Source organism: Engystomops pustulosus, chromosome 2, assembly GCF_040894005.1.
Source record: "Engystomops pustulosus chromosome 2, aEngPut4.maternal, whole genome shotgun sequence".
Taxonomy (NCBI): Eukaryota; Metazoa; Chordata; class Amphibia; order Anura; family Leptodactylidae; genus Engystomops; species Engystomops pustulosus.
Genome location: NC_092412.1, coordinates 163335608 through 163356808, shown reverse-complemented (window position 1 = coordinate 163356808; position 21201 = coordinate 163335608). Strand labels below are relative to the sequence as shown.

At 44.2% G+C, this 21201-nt stretch overlaps 1 protein-coding gene and 1 long non-coding RNA gene across 2 annotated transcripts in view; one reads left to right on the top strand and one right to left on the bottom strand.

Annotated features, from left to right (window-relative positions):
• The window catches only part of SCUBE3 (signal peptide, CUB domain and EGF like domain containing 3), a 378535-nt gene that overhangs the window by 137046 nt on the left and 220288 nt on the right, over positions 1 to 21201 (bottom strand). The gene's annotated exons all lie outside the window — the stretch shown is intronic.
• On the top strand, positions 8246 to 9224 carry LOC140118832 (uncharacterized). Its single transcript, XR_011853265.1, has 3 exons — positions 8246 to 8355; positions 8642 to 8737; positions 8816 to 9224. It is a non-coding gene; the product is annotated as an uncharacterized lncRNA (long non-coding RNA).

Here is a 21201-nt window from a genome sequence, read left to right as displayed (position 1 = left end):
AAAATCTTGTGTACTTTTGTATTTATGATTGTAAAAGTGCTCTTTAATAAAATGTTAATTTTTTTTTTTTTATCCCAACATCACAGCTGTCTTTCACAATATTTAGCCCTGAATGACTCTCCTATGGAGAACGACATCTTTTTGGATCCTCCACCTCACTGCGCATGCACGGGCAATTAGTCCGCCCGCCTCTAACCACATAAGACCACGCTGTACGCGGTGTTCGAGCTAGTCTCCTGGACACATGCAGGACTAAAACCAGGAGTCAGGTACGTTCTCCTTACCCCTCTGCTCTCTTGTAACAGCTCTTTTACACTTATATTCATTTGTTTATGTATTTATGACATTCTTATAGTTTTACTTGGCTAATAGCCCTGCACATAGGAGCCTTTATGAATGAATACTAAAGACCTTTTCTCTTTTGTGTACACACATATATATTTATAGAGTAATTCGAATACCGATCTGACTATGAGTTTATACGGTTATATATGTTTTTTTAGTATTTTTAATATCTTTACTGCATTTTCATATACATATTCCCCCAGTTTATTATTTTTTATTTTTTTATTCATTTTGTCCTGCTGTTTTTTCTGCATTGTATCCTTTATGCTGTCTTAGTGAAATTCAACTTGAGAAAGGGGCATTTGATAGTCCCCAAAACGCGCTGTGGTCCCTCCGTTTGCCATCTATGTTCAATAAACTGCTTTTGGCTAATCTATAACTTTCCTATGGAATCCTATTCATTGTTATGCGCCTGTCCATATCCCTAATTTAGCTATAAAGAAGGAGTTGGGGAGATGTAGGGTGATGTTGATGCACTGCCTGAGCTTCACAAGCACCTTCCACCCACCAGTCCAGATACCATCAGCGTCCCTATTCTTTGTGAGGTCAGACACCACAGACATCACAATGGCACCTGAGCCACACCAGAATACTCATTCCAGAATATTATATTAACCACAGTGTCTGGTTTGGAAATGGGGACAAAAATTAACTTATTTCAACCATTGGTGTCCCTGAACTGAGGGAATTTATCAGAGAACCTGTCCATACAAGACATAAGCTTAGAGGTGACATCACAGCCCTGTCTGTCTGGTAGGTTGATGACCGCCAGGATATCATCTGGCATAAAACCCATCTGGCCACACAGGAGATCCCGCAACACAAGCCTAAATGGGAGATCTTCCTTGGTGCCTCTGTTCCTAAAAGCACACCACATTCCTCCTCTTAAACTCCTGCCCAGTGTACTGTGCGCTGGAATGAGGGAGGGAGTGCCACGGCTCCAGACGTTTCTAGGAGGCTCCTGATGGGACTCAGTCTGGGTATTGGGGGGAGGGTCTGCTCTAGAGGGACCTGACTCAACTGGGGGGGGGGGGGGCTTGATGTTAGAGGAGGGAATTCACAAACATTATCTATAGCCCTCTGCCCCCCATCCACCTCTGTTATGCTCCGGTGGCTGAACATCCCAGACAGTCTGGGGTCCCCTCAATACCCCAACCCCTCAGCTACATCAAGATGCCCAACAAGTCTCTGTCACAACAGCACAGTTCTCCTGGGTCACCGCATCACCATGGCACATGGATGGTAGTCCACTCTCCCGCTGCTGCAGAGTCTCTGCTCGGACCTGTGGTACTACAGCTCTTTTTATTAGGGACTGCTGTGGGGGTCTGTGGCTTCTCTTGTTGCTTTCACTTCTGGAAAGAGAAATTTGCAGGTTTCAGTACTTGAGCTGACACCTTTTGAGGTGCATCTGGGGAATGGATCCTGGTTGTGCTGGAGGGACCCGGGGTCCAACATCACAGCTCTGTTCTGCTGGGCAAAGCGCTCACTGTTCTTATAGGAAGTGGCCAGGGGTCCCATCCCCTGACCTGTACTCTGCTACCACCTGAGCTCCATGCTGGCTGGGATTGGAACTTCTTTCATTGTTGTTGAACTGTTCTTTCCTTCTGCTTCATGCACATTAAGAGTGTTCTTCACCTTCAGACTGTTCATTTGCAGACTCGAAACTCTGGGATTTGCACCCCCTTTGGAAGAAGTTTGGGAGTTTCCTCCCAGTGTAGGACTGGAAGCCTGAGCCTTTCCTGGGGAATCTCTCCACCCAGGGTGGACCCGCCTTGGGCTAGCTCCAGGCATAAAGAGACTCAGGATCTCTGCTCACATACATCCTCACTCTTAGGAGGCAGTATTATAGTAGTTATATTCTTGTACATAGAAACTGGAATTAGAGTCCCTGGGGAGAGGTCTACCAGAGGGTCTATCACTGGATGCTCTGGTGGCATTAAAGTCACCAGCCATAATTATAGGAACAGATGTGAAGAGATAGGGTTTTACTTCATTAAATAGATTCACCCTTTCAGTCACTGTCTGTGGACCATAGATAGTCGGAGTCTCCTACCTCGAATAGTAACCTCAAGCACCAGACACCTTCCCATCAATACTGTACTAAACAGTATGGAGACCCCAGCACACGGCTCCACAGACAGCGACCAGATGGATGGACCACAGCGCCATTCCCTCTCTACTTCTTGTAAGAGACTAAGAGTAGTAAGATGAGTCTCCTGTAAGAAAGAGACATCAGCATCCAGGTAGTGGAGATGTTCATACACTGCATGCCTTGTCTTCCTTGCCCTAATGCTGTTTACATTCCTCATGATGACTTTTAGTTGAAAATCCGCCATTAGAGTCATAAGAAGAAGCAGAGAGAGTAACCCCATCATCATAAGTCTGAGTCCGAGCCCTCCTGCTGACCACCTGTCTCCATATCGGATGCAGACTCTGGTCCTATTGTATGGGGTCTCCGTTTTAAAGGGGGGATCTGCATCTGGTTCATCCTGATATTCTGCCACCATTCTCTGAAGTTAACGCTCTAGTTCCTCCTCTGCATCTGACTCTGACAATACATTGAATCTATTTACTGTCATGGTCATATCTTCCCTTCTGTCCACCATCATCCTAGATGATTTTTGGACAGTGGTCCACTCACCCTCTGGCTTACAGTTGGATGTATCCTTCTTCCTTCTCTTTTAGACGTTGGAGCTGGAGAAGGAATGGGCACTGGGAGTGGTGCAAGCTACTGGACAATGTTCCCCTCAATGATTTTTGTCTGGGGTTGTAATGGAACTTGTGTGGTACTTATTTGAGGCTGGGCTAGTACTGATATTCGGTCCCAGCCTGAGCTGATCCTGTCAACAAAGACTTTTCCTCCGCTAGGTCATCTGCCCCTTCCAATACATCTTCATCAGGGAAGGTCTTGCAGATGTTATGCCAGGCACTAGGACAATCCCTGTGGGCATGTCCCATCTGTCCACACAGGCACCGGATTTTACGAAGGGGCACTGGTGAGCTCGTGACCAGAGATATGGGATGCCGGAGCACTCGTGATAGTACCCCCCCCCTTCAGCCTCCCCCTCTTAGGCTGGAGAAATCTCGGGAAGCAGATCCTGGTCCAGGATAATGTCCTTAGGCCTCCGGACTGAACCCCTTCCAGTTGACGAGAAAGAACCACTTTCCTCTGACCAACTTCCTATCCAAGACCTCCTTTACCTCATTGACATTAGTTGCATCAGCCTCAGGAGTGGGAGGAGGTGGTTTAAGATGACTGCCTTCAGGAGGGAGACATGGAAGGAGTTCGGGATGTGCCTGGTGGGAGGATTGATGCGCTTCAGGACTTCAAATGGACTCAGGAATCGAGGACCAAGTTTATTGCTGCGAATCTTCAAAAAGACGTACCTAGAAGGCAGGCATATTTTGTCACCTGGGAAGAAGACTGAAGGAGACCTGCGCTTCTTGTCCACCGGTATTTTGGTGAGGGCGGATGCCCGGAGTAAAGACTGACATATGCCAGATAGATCTGAGATCTCCGACAATTCATCCACAGCAGGAACATCAGAGCTCTCAGCAAGAGGGAGAGGTGGACGAGGATGTTGTCCATACACAATAAAAATGGAGAGGAGCTTTCCAGAAAGTTGTAGGAGAATTCTGCCCATGGAAGCAGGGTGGACAAGTCGTCCTGTCGGGCGGAGATACTGTAAAATGGCGGAGTCAGCAGCCTAGGGTCTGATTAACCCTCTCAACTTGTCCATTGGCCTGAAGATGGTATGCAGATGAGAAGTCCAACTTCACTTGTAGTTGACCACACAGGGATCGCCAGAATTAGGAAACAAACTGGACCCCACTGTCTGAGACAAGGTGCAAGAGAAGTCCATGAAGCTGGAAGATCTGCAGGAAGAACAGGCTGGCAAGGCGTGGAGCAGACAGAAGGCCTGGCAGAGGAACAAATTGGGACATCTTGGAGAACCATACTATGCTATTTGTGTGTATATTTCTTCTAGCGGTCTGCTATGGTGAATAGTGGAATCAAAGGAGGAAAACCGCACTAAGGATGTTCTGAATAGTGGTCTATTCTTGTTGGAGGTTTTTATTTATGCGATGGAGTAGAAAAAAAATCAAATTTTTGGAAGAAAATCTGTGGAGAACTTTAGAAGAAGTAATTGTAATATCTGTAGCTCCGTCAGAATATAACATTCTTTCCACTTCGTCCCCCATGACGGCCCACCTGGAGGATGCCCCTTGACCTCTGTAGGGACATGAAAAAAATTCCCCTCCCCGCATCCTCCCGCCAGTGTTCTTCCTGTCCCTACCGAGGCAGGTCATAGAGAGGTGCCCTCTCTCCTCCAGGGGGGGAGGGGGGGGACGAAGTTTACTCACGGATGATGCCGTCCACGGTGAAATCCCAGTGGCCCTGGCTCTCGGTCGATCCGCGGGTCCTCCTTGTAGCCGTCCTGGGGTCCGTATGACTGGCCGCCGCCCCGCGATACTGATTACACGCGCGCGCCGCCGAAAAGAACTACACTTCCCGGCAGCCCGAGGTTTGGTGACGACTTCTGGCTTGACCGGAAGTGACGCGGGAAAGCCGCAATGCATTACTGGTAGCCGAAGACGCGGACCACAGCCACTTCTAAGGGGGATGGGCTCCCCATTAAGGTATTTCAAGCAGGTAGATCACTATGATCTGAGGTCTAGTTGCTCTGTGACGACGGCTCCAGTATCTGCGACCAAAATCTTCTACTGTCTATCATGACTGACAAAGGCAACCCGATTTTCCTGCACCCTCCAGTCTCTGTAAGTGGGGTTGATTTGCAGGCGATATCTTGCCATTGTGTATGCAATGTTAGTGGGTTACTAGTCTCCTATATTTGCCTTTTAGGACAAAGACCTGGGGTCTAGGGGGAAAGGCAAAGAGGAGAAGGGGGATAAGGCTAGCAGGCCTGAAAGACCAGAGAAATCGGATAAAACCAGAATCAAGAAATGTAATATGTGTAACCACTCTATGCCAGATTTGTATAAAAAGCTGATCTGTAAAGCGTGTATTGACAACTTCATGCGAGAGGAGAAGACATCCTTTCTGGACGAGCTTAAAGGTTTCATAGAAGAGAAAGTAGTCTCATATATAGCTGCAGCTACGTCTAGGGCTCCCCCATGTAAAAAGCCCAGATTAGATCCCGAGTCATCACCATCCGAGGCAGGAAGTGATTCGGACACACCTTCTTGTTCTGTAATAGAGACAGAAGACTCCTTAAACCCTCAGGATTTTGTCAAATCTGCTGAATCTAGACATTTATTTCAAATAGATGAATTAGATAACCTGCTGAAGGCCATCAGACAGACCTTAGAAATTGAGGACGTGATTGTACCCCAATCCAAAGAAGATGAGTTGTTTGGGGGATTAAAAGCAAAGCGCCAGAGGGTGTTCCCCTTAAATGACACTCTTAAAGAACTAGTGTCTGAGGAGTGGAAGGAGCCTGAAAAAAGGAACCTTATATCAAAAAACTTCAGGAAAAGGTTAGTCTTTGAGAATAACCTTTGCTATGGCTAAAGCAGTGGAATGGGGATATCCGTTCAAAAACAAAGTTGTGTGGCCTCCCCTTTTCAGGAGAATTTGTCTTTGGTCCAGAACTTGATACCATCGTGGAAAGGGCATCAAACAAGAGGAAGGGTTTCCCGGAAAACAAGCCAGTACCCAGGAAACTTTAAAGGCCAAAGGGATGAATATAAAGATAAAGGGAAAAGGGGTCGCTGGGTCGCTGGAGCTACCCGAAAGGCCAAAGGGATGAATATAAAGATAAAGGGAAAAGGTCGCTGGAGCTACCCGAAAGAGGGAAAAGGTAAAGGGTTTCTTTTCTCAGCATCATCTGACCCCAGTAGAAACAAGAAGCAATGACACCATAGTAGGAGGAAGATTATTGAAGTTCAGAGAGGAATGGCTAAAAATTACCTCAAATCCCTGGGTTCTAGACATCCTTCTTCAGGGAGACAAGATAGATTTCAAGAAACTTCCTCCTACAAATCACCCTCTCCCCATATGTCGAAAATGTCTCACTGTCTTATCTGGCAAGAAGTATCCTCCTTATTGTCCTCTGGAGTAATTACCCAGGTCTCTCGGGAACAAGAAAAACAAGGGTTTTATTCTTCTCTCTTTCTTGTAAAGAAGCCAAACTGATCGAACAGGCTGATAATCAACCTGAAGCGACTCAACGACTTCATCGTCTACAAGAAGTTCAGGATGGAGTCGGTAAGGTCTGCCACCCACATTATCTACCAGAATGCTTTAATGTATACTATAGACCTAAGGGACGCATATTATCATGTCCCCATTCACCCTTCTTCCCAAAAGTTCCTAAGATTCTCTGTCCTATCTCCAGGGGGTTCCACGTTACATTTTCAGTTTTGTGCACTCCCTTTTGGCATATCTTCGGCCCCCAGAACCTTCACCAAGGTGATGATAGAGGTGGTGGCGTTTCTAAGACAGCAGGACATACTGATTGTACCATATCTAGACGACCTGCTGGTTATTGGACGGGACAAACAGAACCTAATTTCCTCAAGGGATATTACAATAGGAACTTTAGAAAGACTGGGTTGGATTGTAAATTACCAAAAATCTGATTTATCACCAGCCACAGTAAAAAAATTCCTGGGAGTAAATTTAAATTCATGTCTACAAATGTCATTCCTTCCACAGGAAAAGAGGACTCACATCAAGGAAGAGATAAGAAGATTCCGAAGAAAGTCTCTTATCTCCATCAGGGACGCTATGAAGGTCCTAGGACTATTAACAGCTTGCATCTCCTCAGTGGCCTAGTGCCAAGCACTTACTCGAGCCCTCCAGAAATGGGTCCTAAGATCCTGGAACAGGAGTTCGGAGGGACTGGACAAAAAAGTACCAATACCCTCTACAGTCAAGGAAGATCTCAAGTGGTGGCTGAAAGACGCAAGTCTAGACAGGGGAATTTTCTGGAGGAACAGTCCGTATATCACCATACATACAAATAGACGCAAGCAAGAGCGGCTGGGGAGCAGTGCTTCCTCAAAAATTGACGCAGGGTTCCTGGACGGAAGAGATCTCCAGAAGGACATCCAACTACCGGGAGCTGAGAGCGGTCTGGGAGGTACTCAGCTCGAACACTGCTCAACTAGCTCGACACAACCTGTTGATACTGTCCGACAATACTACGACAGTGTCCTACCTGAAGAGGCAAGGGGGAACCAGATCCTTATTATTGATGTCCCGCAAATATTTTTGTGGGCAGAGGACCATGTCCTATCAATCTCAGATACCCATCTAAAGGGAACAGAGAACACAATGGCGGATTTCCTCAGCCGAAGGAAGATACTTCCCAACGAGTGGTGTCTAAAAGAAGAGATATTCCAGTACCTGTCTTCTCTTTGGGGGAAACCTCAGATAGACTTATTTGCAACAAGAGGAAACACAAAGTGTCAACACTTCTTTTCCTTGGAAAAAGGGGAGACCAGGAATCATCTGGATGCATTCTCCCACTCTTGGAACACCACTCTCGCCTACGCCTTCCCCCCTATTCCCCTGATCGCCAGAGTCTTGGAGAAAATATTCCTAGACCATATTTGTGTGCCCAAATTGGGCAAAAAAGAGTTGGTACCCAATTCTGAAGAGAATGACGACTCAGGATCCAGTCATTCTACCAGTGTCGGAAGATCTCCTGGTACAGGGACCAATCTTTCATCCAAATCCAGGAAAGCTCCAGTTATCAGCGTGGATCCTGAATCGGACTATATGAGGTCCCAAGGACTCTCCTCTGCTGTTATAAACACCTTGAAGGCAAGTAGAAAACCTGTCACTTTTGCCATTTACCACAAAATTTGGAAAAATTTTTCTTCCTTTTGTGCAGATAAACCACCATGTCAATCTAACCCAAATATTTTGCAGGTTCTTGACTTTCTTCAAAAGGGTCTGGAGTTGGGACTTTCCACAAGTACTTTAAAAGTCCAGGTATCAGCCCTAAGTGCCTTCTTCGATCAACCCCTCATCGAACACAGGTGGGTGAAAAGATTCATTCTAGCAGCCTCTAGACTAAAACCCCAGGTCCTTAAAAGGACTTCTTCATGGGATCTTTCTTTGGTTTTAAATGCTTTAGTTAAAGAACCATTTGAACCCATTTCTCTTGCTAGTGTAAAAAACCTGACACTAAAAACAGTATTCCTGATAGCAATCACCTCAGCAAGGAGACTGGGTGAACTTCAGGCAATTTCTATTAAGGAACCCTATATGAAGGTTCTTGATGATAGAATTATTCTAATGCTGGACCCCAATTTCATCCCAAAGGTGGTCTCAGAATTCCACAGAAGTCAGGAGATCATACTACCTTCTTTCTGCGAGAATCCATCTTCCGAGAGAGAATGTGAATGGCACACTCTAGACGTAAGACACTCTGTTGTTAAGTACTTGGAAGTAACTGAATCCTGACGTATCGATTCTAACCTCTTTGTCCAATTTCAGGGGAAAAATAAGGGGAGGAAGGTGTCCAAGGCAACCATCGCTAGATGGCTAAGGATGGCGATATCTGCATGTTATGACATTCAGGAGATCCCAGTACCATCAGGAATAAGAGCACATTCCACAAGAGCTGTATCCACCTCCTGGGCAGAGAAAAGAGGGGCCTCACTAGAGCAAATTTGCAAAGCGGCAACTTGGACTTCCTCTTCTACTTTCTCCAAGCACTATAGACTTGACTTGTCCTCTTCGAAGGAGCTGTCCTTCGGGAGAAAGGTGCTCCAAGCCGTAATCCCTCCCTAAAAGACTACTTATATTGTAAGTCTCCAGATGGGCCATCATGGGGGACAAGGTGGAAAGAATTAATTAGTTAATTCTATTTCCATTAGTCCACCATGACGGCTTTATATATTCCCTCCCTTGATTTGTTTAAGTTTACGTTGTATTCACAATGATAAAGCTTGTATGTGATCAAAACATATAAATAAATCATTGTTGCATCTTCCTCAGTGTGGTTATTTTGAAGTCACTGGCGGGAGGATGCAGGGAGGGGAATTTAACCTCTCTTCTTCCTGTCCCTACAGAGGTCAAGGGGCATCCTCCAGGTGGGCCATCATGGTGGACTAATGGAAATAGAATTACCGGTGAGTAACTAATTCATTCTTTTTATCTCTTTCCTTTTTTTCTTTTTAAGTGTTTATTTTTGCTTCTCGATAGGTCCAAGGCCGTTTTGCAGCTCTTTTTAATGTGAAGTGTTCTACACAATATTAGTAGACTGAGGTTTAAGACGAGATGGCTTGTTTCGTGCACATGGATTGCAGGAGCCCACAAAATCCCATACATGCCAGACCAGATCTGGCCACTAGTAGATTCGGGAAATGAGGGTGACAGAGGGTTGCACAACAAGGTGTTCCATCCCCACAAGAGCAATGTCCCCAAGTAAGTATCCTTTCCTGAAGGGCAGGTTGGACAGACTTCAGCTTAGTGAAAGCCTATTCAGCCGCCGGAGCTTAGGGTTGTTATTCTTCTTGGTCAGTGCCACAATAGGAGATACCAGGGAGGAGAAATGTGGGATAAACTGGCGGTAGTAATTGGCGGAGCCCAGGAATCTCTGGATAGCTCGTAGTCCCACTGGACGCAGCCACTGAAATTCTGCAGACAACATTGCAGGATCCACCTGTAGTCCATTGTCTGAGATAATATATCCAAGAAATGGGACACTCCTCTGATGGAATTGGCACTTCTCGAGCTTGACATATAGACGATTGGCCCTTAGGCGCCTGAGAACTTGCCGTTCATGGGCCCGATGGGACTCAATGTCCGCAGAGAACTCCAGGATATTGTCTAGGTAGACTACAACACAGGTATAAAGTAAGTCTCTGAATATCTCATTGACAAACTTCTGGAACACCGCCGGTGCATTAGGGCATAACAAGGTATTCAAAGTGCCCATCTCGAGTACTGAAGGCAGTTTTCCATTCATCACCGTCGCGTGCAGATGAGGTTTTATGCCTCGTGCAAGTCCAACTTGGTGAAAACTTTGGCACCACATAGACAATCAAACAGTTCCCTGATCAGGGGTAAGATCGGACCTGGACTTGCACTTGCTCAAAGCGTTGCTCCTCAGAGCTCTCCAAAAACCGGATATCAATCCACGTGGCCAGAGATATGAGGTCGCTCAGAATAGATGGCAGATCACAGCGTGTCTTTAACTTGTCCCAAAAGTCAGTCAGGGCTGCATCGTTCCATGCTAGCTCAGAAGCCAAAGTACGGAACTGGACGGCATAGTCACCAACAGATAAGACTCCTTGATACAGTTCAGCAGTGTGGTCTCAGCTGAAGATGCTGGTGAAGGTTCCTCAAGACAGACCGGAACTCGGCAAAGAAGGATGTCAGCTGTAACCGGGTCCTCTCTGTAACAGAGGAGAGTAGCCCATGCCAGGGCTTTCCTGTAGAGGAGGCCGATGATGAACGCCACCTTAGAGCGTTCCGTGACAAACTGTATCAGCATGAGCTCAATGTGCAGGGAGCACTGGTTAATGAACCCCCTGCACAACTTGGGGTCCCCATAATATTGAGATGGCATGGATAATCTCAGCAGAGGTGCTGAGTTGCCATCAGTTGCTGCAACATGGTGGTGACTTGACCAAGCAATCTGCCTGGACTGCTAGACCAGGACAAGGGTAAGATCAGCCAGAACAGGTAGTGGAACTTCGGCGGGATCCATGGCCATATTTTACTGTCAGGCTTCTGGGGTAGTGGACACACTGGACCCCCGTGGATGAAGATGTAAGCTGACAACTGGGACTGGAATCTAAGTGGCACCCGGTTTTCACCAGAGGCCGCTACAAAGCAGGTTGGACTGCAGTGTGGTACTACCAGGTCGTTCCACAGATGCAACTTTGTCCGCGGTGGCAGACAAGCCGAGGTACAAAGACGTTAAGCAGAATCATAGTCGTGGACAGGAAGGAGGTCAGGAAGGGCAGCGCGGGATCAGAGTGTAGGCAGGAACAAAACCAGGGTCACAACGGGAAATCACGATAACAGCACAGAGCATGTAACACAGCTTTCTCTAGGGCACAAGGCACGAAGATCCAGCAGGGTGTGCAGGGAGAGGCAGGTTTATATAGAATGCTGGGAAACGGCCAGAGCCAATTAATAGTGCACTGGCCCTTTAAATCTCCTGAAGCAGGCGTGTGCGCATCCTAGGAGACGGGAACGTGGATGAAAGCATCTGCGGGGCTGACCTGCATAGAAACATACCCCCCTCTCATGCCCAATGAAGAAGGAATTGGGCAGATGTTGGGGTATGTTATGATACTGGCGTTACCTCACCAGGACCTTCCACCCTCCTGTCCAGATCCTATCATCAAGCCTGGTCTTAGTGAGTTCTGACATAAGGTCACAGTATCTCCCGAGCCAGAGTACAATATCCTGCGGGGGCACAGCTTCATTCCAGAAGATGATAGTGACAGTAACCTTATCAGACTTAGAGATGGGGATGAAGCTGAATTTATTCCACCCCTCAGCATGTCTGAACTTGGAGAAATTGGCACATTAACTTAAAGCTAACATGTCACTTGGTGAGAAGCCCATTTGGTCACACAGCAGAGAACTTACTACAAACCTCCGGTCAGGTAGGTCTTCTTGGCCTCTCTGTGCTTAAACCTAACTATGTTTCTCCTCTTAACCCCTTAAGGACGCAGGGTTTTTTCGCTCATTTCTCGCTCTCCACCTTCAAAAATCCATAACTTTTTCATTTTTACGTGTACAGAGCTGTGTGAGGGCTTATTTTGTGCGAAACAAATTTTACTTTCCCGTAATGTTATTTATTTTAACATGCCGTGTACTGCGAAGCTGGAAAAAAATTCCAAAGGTGGACTCAGTTTTTACGACTTTGACTGTGCGCTCCAAATAACACCTCTACTTTATTCTTTCGTTCGGTACGATCGTGGTGATACCAAATTTATACAGGTTTTATGGCGTTTTAATACATTTTCAAAAATAAAACGAATGCGTACAAAAAAGAAAAAAATATTTTGCCATCTTCTACCGCTAATAACTTTTTCATACTTTGGGGTAGTATACTGTGTGATATGTCATTTTTTGCGACAATGAGCCGACATTTTCATTGCTACCATTTTGAGGTCTGTGCGACATTTTGATCACTTTTTATTCCATTTTTATGTCATGTAAAAAGGTGTAAAAGTCGCATTTCGGACATTTGGCCGCCATTTCCCGTCTCAGAGGTCACCGCCGGCCCTAATCGTTTTTATATTTTGATAGATCGGGCATTTTGGGACGTGGCGATACCTAATGTGTCTGTGATTTTTACTGTTTATTATGTTTTTTATATTCTAGGGAAAGGGGGTGATTTGAATTTTTAATATTTTATTAATATTTTTAATTTTTTTTAACTTTTTTTTTTTACTATTTCTTAGAACATCTTCGGCACATCAACCCTAGATGGTCAGATCGTTCCTACCATATACTGCAATAATTCTGTATTGCAATATATGGCATTTTTGCATGGTATTCGTTACAATGAGCCACTGGCTCATTGTAACGAATCTGCAGAAGCCATTTAGCCTTGGGTCAAACGAAGACTCGAGGCTACCTGAGGCAATATGCAACAACCCCCACCTTTGTATGAAGAGGACTCAGCCCGTGAGCCCTCTTCATACATTCCCTGCACCTCTGCGCCGTAGAGCTACGGCGCAGAGCGTTAAGGGGTTAAAAGCCTGACTTGTGTAATGTGAGCCAGATGAAAAAGATGGTTTACCCCAGCTCCAGGCATTACCAGAGGAGGCCTGGTCTGGACCAGAACCACGGTGTTACTGGGGGCACTATGGGGGCTGCTGAGCACCTGAACTAAGAGGGTCTGCATCAACATGAAAAACTAAAAACTTCAGCCTCTATGTTCCCAGCCTTCATTCACTGCTCTAAATGCTCTATGGCAACATCCCAGACAGATGTCATGCGTCTCTGTTCTTGCTGCGGAATGCAGGCTGCTGGGACTTGTAGTACCTGATCATTGTCTCTGTGGTAGAGGAATGTTGCCGGCTGCAGTATTGGCTTGGCAGGATGGTCTGCCGCTCCAGAGATATCCTCCTGTGTCTGGATGATGGAGTTGTAGAAGGCACAGCTGAGGCCTGCAATGGAGGCTGCCTCTGCTCCTGCACACCTTTCCCCAATGCCTGACCCAGCACTCTTCTCTCATTTATAGGTTTCTGCCGCTCATTTACAGTAGGAGATGGTTTCACCAGACTGGAACTCACTGCAGCTGCTTCTTGCTTTTCCACAACATTAATCTTCTTTCTCTCAGTTTCTAGCTGCACTTGAGCCACTGACATTCTGCAAGTTACTGACAGTCTTGTTCACTTTAGGATTTGCAGCCTCAGTTTTTGGTGTCTAGGAGTTTCCACCCAGGGAAGGCCTTGGAGCCTGGGGCTTGCTTGGGGAAGTTCCCCACCCAGGGTGGGCCCGCCCTGTCTCCAGGCATTAGGAGACTTCAGGAGAACAGCTCTAACACAACCTTCCAGCAAGGGGGCAGTATTATAGTACTGTAGTTATATTCTTGAACACAGGGGGCAGTATTACAGTAGTTATATTCCTGTACATAGGGGGCAGTATTATAGTAGTTATATTCATGTACATAGGGGGCAGTATTATAGTAGTTATATTCATGTACATAGGGGCAATATTATAGTCGTTATATTTTTGCACATAGGGGACCGCATTATAGTAGTTATATCCTTGTTCATAGGGGACCGTATTATAGTAGTTATATTCTTGTACATAGGGGACCTTATTATCGTAGTAAGATTCTTTTACATAGGGGGCTGTATTATAGTAGTTAGATTCTTGTACATATGAGCAACATTATAGTAGTTAAATTATTGTACTTAGTAAGGCAGTATTATAGTAGTAAGATTCTTGTACATAGGAGGCAGTATTATAGTAGTTATATTCTTGTACATAGGGGGCAGTATTATAGTAGTTATATTCTTGTACATAGGGGGCAGTACTATAATAGTTATATTCATGTACATAGGAACAGTATTATAGTAGTTATATTATTGTACATAGGGGGCAGTATTATTGTAGATATACTCATTTACAGAGGGGCAGCATTATAGTAGTTATTTTCCTGTACATAGGGGCAGTATTATAGTAGTTTTATTCTTGTACATAGGGGCAGTATTATAGTAGTTATATTCATGTACATAGGGGGTAACATTATAGTATTTAGATTCTTGTAGATAGGTGGCAGTATTATAACAGTTAGATTCTTGTACATAGGGGGCAGTATCATAGTAGTTATATGTGTACATAGGGGGCAGTGTTATAGTACTTTGTACTCTTGTACAAAGAGAAATTGGCCCAAACCGGTCCAGGTTACACATTAACTTAAAGCTAATATGTCACTTGGTGAGAAGCCAATTTGGTCATATTATAGTAGTTATATTTTTGTACATATTATAGTAGTTATAGCAAAAAAAATTGAAAATCTTCTGCACCAGCTAGGAAAAAATACTTTATCCGTTTATTAGAAGATTCATTAAAATGTACAACAAAGAAAAAACACAAATTAAAATGTCTGCATTTCGGACCTAAGCTACTACCTATAGTAGTTATATTCTTGTACATGAAATGGCAGAATTTTAGTATATTCAGTATTAAGTTGTGTTCTTGTAATAGTGGTATACAGGCAGACTTCGACGTATGTCGTTCTGACTTACGAACAACCCATTGTTACGAAAGGGCACAGAAAGTCTGCAGGAATCTTCTGCAAGTGTGATTCCTATTCAGCAGCTTAGCCCTCATCCAGTGCAGGCTGAATACATATTGGGGATATGGCAGGCTTATGTTTCTTGTAGCGCATATACCAGCTTTAGCGCTATCTCCTTCTGCAGGCCACTGCCATGCACAATCGTGGGTATACAAGGATGCTTGTGATGACAAGTCCGCAATGTTTCTCTTACTAACGAAGCTCTGAGCTCTGACCTCCATTAAGCCGCTGCCATAGGATAGCACAGATATCCAAGGATACTTGTCCTTGGTTACCCACAAGCTTTATAGTGTTTATTTTTGTAGCACAGGCAGTGGTTTCAGCACTGCATCCTCCAGCGAGCTGGTGCCATAAGCAATTTCTGGTATACAAGGGCGCTTGCACGATCTTACCAGCAAAGCATCCTTGGATGCTCACGATCCCTTGCAGGAGCATATAGCGCTGCCTGCGCTACAAGAAAGAAAAGCTATAAAGATTTGCCTTGCTTACTAGCAATGCATTGTTTGAATTAAGTCAATCTGCCAACAATGTGACTGAGTAAAATTGTGCGAATTCCACCCACATCACACGACCCCGCCTACTTCATTTGACTCCACCCGCAACATAGGGCCATTCTAAGAATTTTTTCTGTGGCCTCTTTAATTTCCTAGTCCTCCCCTAATAGTAGTTATATTCTTGAACATAGCGGGCAGTGTTATAGTAGTTATATTCTTGTACATAGGGAGCAGTATTATAGTAGTTATATTCTTGTACATAGGAGGCAGTATTATAGTAGTTATATTCTTGTACATAGGAGGCAGTATTATAGTAGTTATATTCTTGTACATAGAGGGCAGTATTATAGTAGTTATATTCTTGTACATAGGTGCAGTATTATGGTAGTTATATTCTTGTACATAGGGGGCAGTATTATAGTAGTTATATTCTTGTACGTAGGGAGCAGTATTATAGTAGTTATATTCTTGTACATAGGAGGCAGTATTATAGTAGTTATATTCTTGTACATAGGGGCAGTATTATAGTAGTTATATCCCTGTACATAGGGTCAGTATTATAGTAGTTATATTCTTGTACATAGGGGGCAGTATTATAGTAGTTATATTCTTGTACATAGGGGGCAGTGTTATAGTAGTTATATTCCTGTACATAGGGGCAGTATTATAGTAGTTATATTCTTGTACATAGGAGGCAGTATTATAGTAGTTATATTCTTGTACATAGGGGCAGTATTATGGTAGTTATATTCTTGTACATAGGGCGCAGTATTATAGTAGTTATATTCTTGTGCACAGGAGGCAGTATTATAGTACTTATATTCTTGTACACAGGGGGCAGTATTATAGTAGTTATATTCTTGTACACTGGGGGCAGTATTATAGTAGTTATATTCTTGTACATTGGGAACAGTGTTATAGTAGTTATATTCTTGTACACAGGGGCATTATTATAGTAGTTATACTCTTCTACATAGGGGGCAGTATTATAGTAGTTATATTGTTGTACACAGGGACATTATTATAGTAGTTATACATAGGAAAAGGAGAAGATCCTTCGGCACCAGTATAAAGTAAGTTGTGGTAAAAAAGTTTATTTAAATTCCATTAAAATGTCCATAGAAAACAGGGAAAAAAACACATGGGCGATGTGCACACAAACAAAGAAAGGTTTACGCGGACCATGTTATCGTGGTCCTTACTCATAACTTAAATGAACACTGAGAGTATACCGACATTTATAACAGGAAAGACTCATATTCAAACTGACCGCCCTAAAGTCACACTAAAGTCACACGACTAAAGAAAATAGCGTGATTGGTTGGAACAGATCACAGGAGGGGGGGGGTGAGAACAGGTGAGAGGGACAGAATGAAAATTAGTAAACATATGTTTAAAAATCAAAGCAATTTATGCCCAAGGGGTTACATGTTTCCAAAGTTTGGATCCATTTAGCCTCTCTCATAAATAGGTTTTTTTAGTACGATCACCACCTCTCCGCAGCAGCAAAATGATCTATTTCTATTACACGCATGTGTGAGACCGATCATGAGTGGCAGTCCCTGAAATGAAATTCCGGGTGCTGGCTATAGTTTTGGGGTTCGCCCCCGTAATGTGTTAGGACACCCGACCTTTCAATTTCTGAGAGGTGCATCCAACATACTGCAAATGGCACTCAGAGCATTCAATTAGATATACCACCCAGGTGGTCTCGCAGTTCATGTATCTCTGTATTTGGTAAGAAAATTTGTTAGCATATGATTTGAAAGTGTTAGTTTTAATCATGTTTCTACAGATATTGCACCTACTCTCACCGCAGCAGTAGCTGCCCTTATGTGATAACCAGGCTTTATTCAAGCCTTGTGACAAAAAATAGTTTGGTGACAGTATATTACCCAAGGTGGGGATCGTATGGATACAAATGTGACACCATCACACAGAATATCTTTCAGAATATCATTGTGTTGTAGTATTGGTAAGTATTTTCTTACAATAGCCGTGATCTTTTGAGACTGGTTGCAGAATTTAGTGCTGAAATAAGGTCTATTAGAATATTTGGAAACTACAGTGGGTTTATCCAGTAAGAGATCAATGCGTGATTGGGAGTCTACAATTCTTGTGGCCCGACTGTATATAGAGCTCTTATAGCCCCTGCCCCGGAAACAAGTTTTAGGTCATTGCAAGTAGTGATAAATGCTTTAGTAGTAGACAAAGCTCTCTTTGCATGGATATATTACCCTATGGGGAGGTTTCTGACCGTATGGCTGCGGTGGCAGCTGTCTGCCCGCAACAATGTATTGCCACTCGTTGGCTTACGAAAGAGTTTGGTAGTAACTTGGTAATGTGAAGTGTCACCTGAAAAAAAGATGTCAAGAAATGAAATGGAGTCTTCCCAATATTCAAACGTGAACTTAAGGTTAAGGTCATTCTGATTTATGTAGGAGTTGAAATCAATGAAAATCAATTAAATCTACTGTACCAATATGTAGATGGAGAAAAGGGGTTAGATGCGTTAAAAAAATCTTTCCTCCCAAAGAGCCATATACAGATTGGCAAGGAAAGGAAAAAAACACGCTCCCATTGGGCAACCAACATGCTGCAAGTAAAAAACATTATCAAATGTAAAAAAATTGTTAGCAGAAACATGAGAACCAATACAAAATAGTCCTGCAGAGGAGGTGCATAGGTACTGTAGTGTTGTAAATGGTGAGCCACAGCCCTGCACGCTAAACCATGTGGGATAGACATGTACAGGGCTGTGACATCAGATGACAGCCAGGTATAAACAGGTGACCATGTAAAGTTTTAAATGGCAGAAAGTACAGATTTTCTGTTCTTGATGTATCACGGCAAAGTGGGTGAAGAAGCCCATCAAACCAGGAACCAAGTCTCTCAAAAAGAGAGTTAGTTTGGGACAAGATGGGGCAATCAAGGGAGAGGGGGGGACCACCTTTGTGTGTTCAGGGAGGGCATAGAAGTGTGTGTAATAGCAATAGATCATATTGCCTGTAAGGAACAGTGGATCCCCTGGACCACTGCGGGAGGTGGTACTAGCCGACACCTGGAACCGAAGTCTAAGTGGCACCTGGTCTTCACCAGAGCCCGCCGCAAAGCGGGATGGACTTGCTGCAGCAGGGTACCACCAGGTCGTTCCACAGGTGAGAATAGCCAGCGGTGGCAGCCGAGGTCGAGGTACCCTAACGAAAGACAGTCTTGTGGTCGGGTGCAGGCACAGGGTCAGGGCAGGTGGTAGAGATGCAGGGTCAAGTCCAATCCGGGGTCAGCAACGGGAGGTGCAAGCAGATGGGAATGGGAACACCACAACGCAGGAACACAGCAACACGGAGGAACTCTGGTAACACAGGAACACGGAGGGACTATGATAACATGGCAACACAGGACTCAGGAGCAGGAACACACAGGAACGCAGGAATACACAGGAATGCAGGAATGTCACTTGGAAGCTTTCTGTTAGGCTGTGAGGCACAAAGATCCGGCAGAGAAGGAAGGTGCCAGACTATAAGGTGGAGGTGCGCTGGCCATTTAAATCTTCGGCAGCCGGCACACGAGCGCCCTGGCGGGGACGTGCATGCACGGCGGTCCAGAAAATGGCAGGAGCCGAGACAGGTTAGTCCAGCACAGGGGCTTCAGCGGGGGCACATGGAGGACCACGAGTGTGCCAGCGATCCGAGACAGGGATCGCGGGAGCACTCGTGACATTGCCGCTGATGAGGTGGTGATCGTACTAAAAAATGATTTATGAGAGAGGCCAAATGGATCCACACTTTGGAAACAGGAAACCCCTTGGGCTTAAATGCCAAAAATGATTTAACATATGTTTACTAATTTTCCTTCTGTCCCTCTCATCTGTTCTCACCCCCTCTCCTGTGCTCTGTTTAGCTCTGTCCGGAGTTTATCCAATCACGCTCTTTTCCTAAGTCATGTGACTTTAGGGTGGTCCGTTTGAATATGTGAGTCTTTCCTGTTATAAATGTTGGTATACTCTCAGTGTTCATTTGAGGTATGAGTAAGGACCACGATAACATGGTTCGAAACTCATAACCCTTTCTTTGTTTGTGTACACATTACCCATGTGATTTTTTTCCTGTTTTTTCATGGACATTTTAATGGAATTTAAATAAAGAAACTTTTTTACCGCAACTTTTAATTTGATTTAATCTGGAACAACTTTCCACCATATTTTTTGTATTCATATATTTATATAAATTAATCATGTCCCCTCGTAGTAGTCTCTTTTCCAGACTAAATAAATTTAGTTTTCACCTTTCCTCATAACTGAGACCCTCCATACCTTTTATCATTTTTGTGGCTCTTCGTTGAACCATCTCCAGCTACAGCAAATCTTTTTTATGGACCAATGCCCAGAACTGGACAGCATATTCAAGGTGAGGCAGAACCAATGCCTTGTACAGTGGTAATATTACATCCCTATCACGAGAGTCCATACCACTTTTTATACATGACAAGATCCTGCTGGCTTTAGAGGCAGCTGTTTGACATTGTATGCTGTTATTCAATATGATCTACTAGTACCCCCAGGTACTTCATAATAGTGGACCGAGCAAAGAACCCTGTGGTACACCACTTATAACTGTTGACCATTCATTGACCACAACTCTCTGGATATGATCCTTCAGCCAGTTTTAAATCCAATTGCAAATGAATGCTGCCAAACCAATAGACCTTATTTTACCTATCAGGCGTCTATGAGGGACAGTGTCAAATGCCTTTGCAAAATCCAAGAACACAATTTTCACAGCAGCTTCTCCATCCAGGCAACTGCTCACCTCTTCATAGAAGCATATCAGGTTAGTCTGACAACTTCTATTCTTAGTAAACCCATGCTGGCTGTCACTTATTATACTATTTGATGTCACATACTCCAGAATGTAGTCTTTTACTAACCCTTCCAATATTTTCCCCACAATGAAAGTTAAGTTTACAGGTCTGTAATTGCCTGGCGAAGTTCCAGAGCCTTTTTAAAATATTGGCACAGTATTTGCCCTGCGCCAGTTACTTGGCACCATACCAGACATTAGGGAATCCCTGAAGATTTTAGACAGTGGTACAGCAATAACAGAAACGAGTTCATTAAGAACTCTGGGGTGTAACCCATCTGGTCCAGGTGCCTTTTTTTACGGGGGTCACTTTAAATTCTCAGTCCCTAACCCTAACCCTTACATTTATCCTATTACCTAATACATTCCTGTTCAACCCAAACAGCTGCAAATTTCCATCCCTGCACTCTCTCTAGCCTGTTCTGTTTCTTTTCACATCATCTCTCACTAGTCTCCTGAAGCAAGAAAATAGTGGAAACCTGAGGCGATCAGTGACTGTGTCAACCTAAAACATCATAGGGGCTGGCTAGCTGCTAGATGTGTAATGTACCGTTTCCGGGTTTTAATAATTTTCAAATGCAACTACATGTTAGTTGTTTTTATGTAAAACACTTTGTTACCATGGATCCCCAAAAAATCTGTCTTTGCAATAATTAGAAGTTTTTCTGAACTTCAGATCAAATTCCACTTCATCCAATTCCATTTGCTCATCTCTAATTATTATCATGACAAAAATAAAATAGAGGC